This window comes from Wyeomyia smithii, chromosome 2 (genome assembly GCF_029784165.1).
Source record: "Wyeomyia smithii strain HCP4-BCI-WySm-NY-G18 chromosome 2, ASM2978416v1, whole genome shotgun sequence".
Lineage (NCBI taxonomy): Eukaryota > Metazoa > Arthropoda > Insecta > Diptera > Culicidae > Wyeomyia > Wyeomyia smithii.
In genome coordinates, this window is record NC_073695.1 from 186,685,413 (window position 1) to 186,692,413 (window position 7,001).

Here is a 7,001-nt window from a genome sequence, read left to right on the forward strand (position 1 = left end):
TTTCATGTCGTTTATTGATGAGTGCTTTCTAAGATGAACCTAAAATCTAGCAAATGTTTGCACGCCAGAACTAAATCTTTCTATTTAGCTATTTCCAGTGAAGCCGTGTCGGTGCAACTGGGGACCATTTTGCAATTTTTTTCTGGCAGGAATCGACACAAACCGGTAGTTAGTTTAACATTAGCATTGAGATAGCATATCTAAGAAACTTATTGCCTATAGTTTCTACAGTTAGTTTATGGTAAAATACTGACTCTAATTAGCATTAATTTAGGAAGTAGCTCCGAAGTTAAGAAAGAGTTGTATATTTAGGTCGTGTTTCATATAGTAACGGTATTCTTCATATTATTTTAATGTTTTAATAACATCAATAAGATTCTATTGAAACAGTTTGTGTACTATCAAAAGTGAAAAAAAAAACTGATGGAACAGTAAATTGAGTCATGCTCAAACTATGCTCGTTTTTACCCATATTTTGGCCATGCAATGCAACCTAACCAAGCTTTGACAGCTTTTTGTTTACCTTTCGGTCGTTCCACGCTGAACCAAGCTGCAGCTAGTAGTGTTTTGAAGAAACACTGATAAAAACAGGTTTTGCCCTATAGATTAAACTGGAAAAAAATTAAAAGTTTGAGCAAAGATAACTCTTTTAAAGACTTCTTCGAAATTTGCATTTTCTAGGGGCACTGAAATTCACAGGAATGGTTGAAAAACTATAATCTTCTTAGGGCAACTTTTTTTTTGTCGACCAGCGTAATTATTTCCCAATTTAATATGTATAAACCATGACGTATAACATCATGATATAAACGATATAAAACTGACTGGACATGAATCGTGGACATGGAAGAAGGCCGATCGACGAGCGCTTGGGGTCTTCGAGCGTAGAATCCTGCGATCAATACTCGGAGGCATTCTAGAGAACGGGGTGTGGCGCAGGCACATGAATCACGAGCTGTACGAAGTATACAAACACGCTGATATTTTCAAGCTGATGAAACACGGCAGGTTACAGTGGGCTGGCCATGTAGCACGGATGGCGGATGAGTGACCGGCAAAGATAATATTTAGTAGAAAACCGGATAGAGGCCGACGACTTCGAGGCAGACCGCGCACGCGCTGGATGTGTGCTGTTGACGAGGATGCCAGAGCAGCGGGTGTAAGGGGAGACTGGAGAGTAGCAGCTCACGACAGAGTTTTGTGGAGACTTATTCTGGATTCGGCATAGGATCTTAATGATCTGTCGCCATTAAAGTAAAAAGTAAAAGTAAGTAAAACTGACCGCAAATAGACCTTTACGAACTGACAGATGTCACAGATCCTGTTTTCCTGCAGTTTCAAACTTTCTGTCAAAACTTCATTCATGAATTAAGTTCAGAAACGTCTCGTAAAATGATCTATGCCTTTTAAACCGCTATTAACCCTTAACCGAGCCCACATAATCATGTAGGTAAAAAATGGCGAGAGAAAAAACCAAAATCGAAGTAATCCCTGTATAAATACACTCCGTTACTTTTTTTTGTAGCAGTTGCGAAGTTGTTGAGCGTATTAAACATGGAATTGACGTTAAAACAGAAAGAGAAAAAGAGAGAAGGTTTTTTTAGTAACCTTCTACCTACACAATTATGTGAGCTTGATCTTAAAAGGGTTAAACCAAACTTTTCATTTTCAAAGGCTTAAACTTGTGTTCTATTGAAAATGTTCTCCGCAAATCCACTATTTTCACTTCAAAAAGATCGATGATGATCCAAAATTTGATCATTTCAAAATACTTCAACACACAATACAAGAAATGTAGGTGGGTTTTGTTGACGGGCAGAAATATGTTTCAGTACTCCGTAGAAAATTTTCATGATTTTGATTTGTAAGGCAAAATAACACTGGACGACAAAAGCCAAAAAATGCTGCTCAAAATAGCTGCCCTAGAAAGATAATAGCTTTTTAACCATTCCTGTGGAATTTGGTGCCTCTGGCCAGTGTAGCAAGACATCAATTTACGCCGTATGGTAACCCGAGCAGGAGAAAATATCATTATAATATCACAACCAGATATTGGAAATACACCTCATTTTGATCTTAATATGGTTTACATAGTTGGTAAAATAACAAAAAATAATACCAAAATATTGTTCCTTCAAGACTATATGAATAACAAAGCTTGATATTTCAATAACAAACCAAGAATTTGCATTAAAAATCACGAAAATAACAGATTCAGATATTTTCAACTTATTGAACACTGAATTCATAACTGTTACATTATAAATAATCAATATCGAACAACTTTCAATTAAAAACTTACTTTTAATCAGATATTTTAAAATCATCTCAAACATCTCATCGAAGGCATAGCAAGATATGATATCAAAATTTTATGATATTTTCATATGCACGTTTGAAACGTGAATATCTTTCGAATAACACGATAAGTTCTCATAACTAAATATGTTATTGATGAGTTATGATTTTGTTATCCTCTCCTGCCCAGGAATCGCTCTCCGCGTTCGTCGCTTCAGTAAGACAATCCTCCCACTCGTTCTGCATGCAATAAGATTCATAAAATAGGAGTTTCGCTACCAACTGGTTTCTTACCTTCCGTATTCGCCAGATTTACAAAGGTGGTGACTATTTCAAAAAATACAACAGTTTTTAATTCATGTGAATTCTCGATTTTTATTAGTAGGTCAAAGACTTCAAAGAGTTCATTTAGTATATCTATGCATCGCCAACCATAGTTCCTCAAGAAACTTTCGAAAAATAATGAAAAAAAATTGGAATTTTTATTACAGTAACAAAACTCTGAAGTTTCAAAAAACATCTTTCATTACCATGGTACAATTGAAAGGTATAAACAACAACTGGAGTTGCATCTATACTTAAAAAATCTAAATTTGGGTTGTTGTTTAAACGTTTCAATGGTAACGACTGACAGGAGATTAGGTAAATTACGTCGATGATCTCAACGGTCTACATCAGGGTAACGGGAAGATGTACCGTTCAAAAAAGTTCGAAAAGAGAACAGCTTAATGCGATCATTGAGTTCGCGGCGAATAGGAGCAATATGTCCAGGGATCTGAAGCAGAGCCTCCTCCTGTTACGGACCCCTATCGATGAAGCCCAAAAGGAATACGCCGAATTTGTGGCTCGGGTTGAAGGCCTCGAAAAGGGGTGTGGACTAAGAGGGCAACTGAATCTAATCAGGTTCAGACCGATGCCCTCATGCCCTTATTCGCCGCGATCTGCGCTATAGGGCAAGTCGGTAAGCGAACGAGCCAGTCCTCGGGGTCCCCGATAACGTGAAGCCTCGCAAGCTAGCACACCAACAGGCTCGAAGGCCGGAACATCGACCGGAGTGACGACTGCGGGAAACCCATGGGTTACCGTAGTAAGAAAAGGGCGCCTGTAGGGTAAAAAGTGACGGAGCGGCTACAAAACTTTCGCCAAAGATAAAAAAAGGCGATAAGCAGGGCGTTCCTTTTCATACTCATAACTGACGGGTCTACGCACTCTGAAGTCTTGGGGAAAATGGGTGGTGAAACCCAGCTCAAGGATTTAGGGGTGGTTGTGCGAACCATCCGTCGATCTCGCAATGACGAGATAATTCTTGAGTTCCTAGAGGATACAAAGAACAAGGGCGCTTCCTACAAGGCGGTAGTCGAGCAGGTCCTTGGCAAAAAGGTGCAGGCTCGGGCACTCACCTGAAAGGTGACTCTCTAGCTTAAAAACCTGGATGTAATTACCGGTGGCCACTGAGTCAATCCGCCTCCAGAAGGGTCCAGGTTACTACCTTTCAACTAGCAACGGCAGATGCGAACCTGGCATTAAAGGAAGGCAAGCTAATGGTCGACTGGTCAGTATGCCCTCTGGGTATACCTCAGCGACCGGACGTTTGCTTCAGGTGCTTTGAGGGAGGACATAAGTCTTGGTCCTACAAGGGGCCCGACAGGAGCAAAATGCGGCGTTGCGGTGGTGCAGGCCAGCGAAGGATTGCGGGGAGTCTTCCAAATGCATGATATGTTCCGGCAAACGGGACACCAAACACTTTATGGGAGGCCCCGGGTGGCCAGCCGGTATGCCGGTTGCGAAACCACGGGCATGAGGGTAACGCAATTGAACCTGAACCACTGCAGCTGCTATACCAAGCTGTCACTGAGTGTTTTACTGCAGTTGCTATGCTCCGCCACGTTGGTTTACCGAAAGGTTCACCCAGATGGTCGAACAGTTATCCATGAAGCTAACGCCGTTGGTGATGGCAGGTGACTTCCTTCACCAGTCGGTTTGCTAGAGTGTAGAAAACAACACGTCCGCGGCCGGGAGATATCACATTTCGACGCCAAGGTATTCGAAGAGGCAATGAGAAGAGAAAGCGATGGGGGCAGTTGGCTCCACCCGACTGCTGACCAACTAGTTGCCATACTATCTCGGGCGTGCGACGCCACCATGCCTAGGACTCGCCAACCTAGGAATGGAAAGCTGCCGGTTTACTAGTGAACTGACGCGATAGCAGACCTCCGCTGTTTAATAGGCTATGCGCGAGTGTCAATACGAACCCGTGGGGTAACGCCTACAGGATCGTAATGGCCAAGACCAAAGGCGCGCTGGTACCTGCAGAGCAATCACTAGCGATGCTGGAGTGTAACATCGGGGGACTTTTTACACGCCACGAACCCAGTTCTTGGCCTACGGCAGTCAAGTCTTACGTCCGACGTTCCAGTATCTCGTACACATACCAGGGATGGTTGGCCAACCTACCGAACATCCAATCCGTGAGCGACGACAGCCGTGTCGATATCGAGGTAGACGTAAGGGTTATGAATCCACCGTGACCGGATAGAATCCCTAATCTGGCAAACAGACTGGCGATAAAAATGGCCCACGAGATGTTTCGGTCAGTCATGCAGAGGCCCCTGAATCACTGGCTCTTCCGTGACAGCGCGATTGGTCTTACTGCCTGCTGGAAAACCGCCAGGAGACCCATCGGCATACAGGCCTATCTGCCTGCTGGACACTGTGGGTAGGTGATTGCGAGGATTATCCTCAACAGACTGATGAGGTACACGGAGCACAGTGGTCTAGAACTGCATATAGTCGGAAAAAAGTCGATTTTTCAACTTAATTCATCGAGCAAGCCCTCTTCGGGTATCATTTCTGCATAGTTCAAACTAGAGAAAAATCACCAGAAAGCTTTAATTTAACTTAGTTAAGCAAGTAGGCTTCTTGTGCACTCACGATTTATCTATTTTTACATTGTTTACCCAGGTGATTTATAACAGAATGCAGAAGTAGTAATGAATGTTACAATAGTGTCGAATTGATTATATGGCCTTATTCAAGCATTCTAACAACTTCAGATATCCTTTTTAGAGTTGTTTCATGCAAATAAGCCCTCCACAAAATAAATACAATAAAATACTTGGCACTCCAAATTTATGTAGAGTTTTAAATAGTATCCCCGCCGATACCCACGCTCATTCAAAAACTAATATGTTCCCTCGTGTTCATAGAGACAGGAACAACAAAGTTTTCTGGGCAATTTTCGCCGAAACGTTCACAATATCTAGAACAAAAACGAGCGTGCGACGCGCATGCAGCCATTTTTCAGCAAGCAATGTTAGCTTAGAGCGCAACTCATAAAATTAAAATTCTAACTACCCAAATATAAAAAGCCGTTACGCATACCTTAACTTTGTTTGATATGTTAGTATCGTGAAATTCGAGATTTTTCGGGGTTTTCTTCTTCGACATGCTATAAGTAACTGTAAATCATGTTTTTTAAGATTAATTGCTAAATTTCTCAAAAAATATATGTACTAAATTAATATCCAAGAAAGAGTTTCTCAAAATACTATCCTCTACAAACTTCCCTCAGACATCATCCTTATATTTTGCTTCCTTGAGAAGTTAGCGAAAGCGCCGCCCTAGCGGTGAAATTTTGAACTACATAGTAATTGCCAAAAGTTAGCCAATAGTTTCAGGATCAACATTCGAGAAGACATCGTTCATCCAGGAGGCAACCCTTAATAGTTATTAATATCGCCCTGATTTCAGTCTTTTCCGACCACTGTGCGGAGGTGTGAACGATCTGGCAAGTAACCAGTTCGGTTTCCGGAAGGGCAGGTTCACGCTGGATGCTATCGTTTCCGTCACCAAGACGGTGGAGTTAGCACTCCAGCGCAATAGAACGGGGATACGATATTGCGCAATCGTCACGCTTGACGTGAAGAATGCGTTCGATAGCGCCAGTTGAGACTCCATAGCGCTCGCGCTCAGGAGCATCCATGTACTGGTGTCACTGTACAAGATTCTGGAAAATTACTTCTAGAATCGAGTACTTGTTTACAACACGGAGGAGGGTCAAAGGGGCGTCCCAATTACCACAGGCGTGTTCCGTAAGACTGAGGTCACGGTGAATAACCGCAAATCAGAGCAACACGTGGTGGTCAGAGTAGCAGGCTGCACCATTACCTCAAAGTGATCGTTGAAGCTCTTGGGGGTTATGATTGATGATAAGCTCACATTTAAGAGTCACGTCAAATACCTATACCTGCAAGAGGGCTTTAACGGCTATTGTAGCACTATCTCGAATGATGTCGAATAGCTCAGCGCTGTATGGCAGTAAGCGTAAACTTCTTGCCAGCATGGTTTCGTTCATTCTTAGGTATGGGGGCCAAAGCGCTAGGTACTAACGGTTATCGTGGTAAACTAGAAAGTATCATGTGCCTGTGGGTTGCGAGTGCGTTTCGTACAGTGTCATACGATGCAATCTGCGTCCTTTCCGGCATGATGCCTATCAGCATAGCCATTAAGGAGGACGTAGAATGCTTCGACCAGCAAGGACCAGAAGGTCATTCTCGATGATCAGATCAGATGGCAGCAGGAATGGTCAAATTCCGCGATCCCATGTCCAACTGGTTAACGCGTGCGATATAACGTACGAGAATTTTAACCAGTTGAACATGGGATCTCGTCCTGTCGATGGGCAATATGTAGCCCAAAACCGG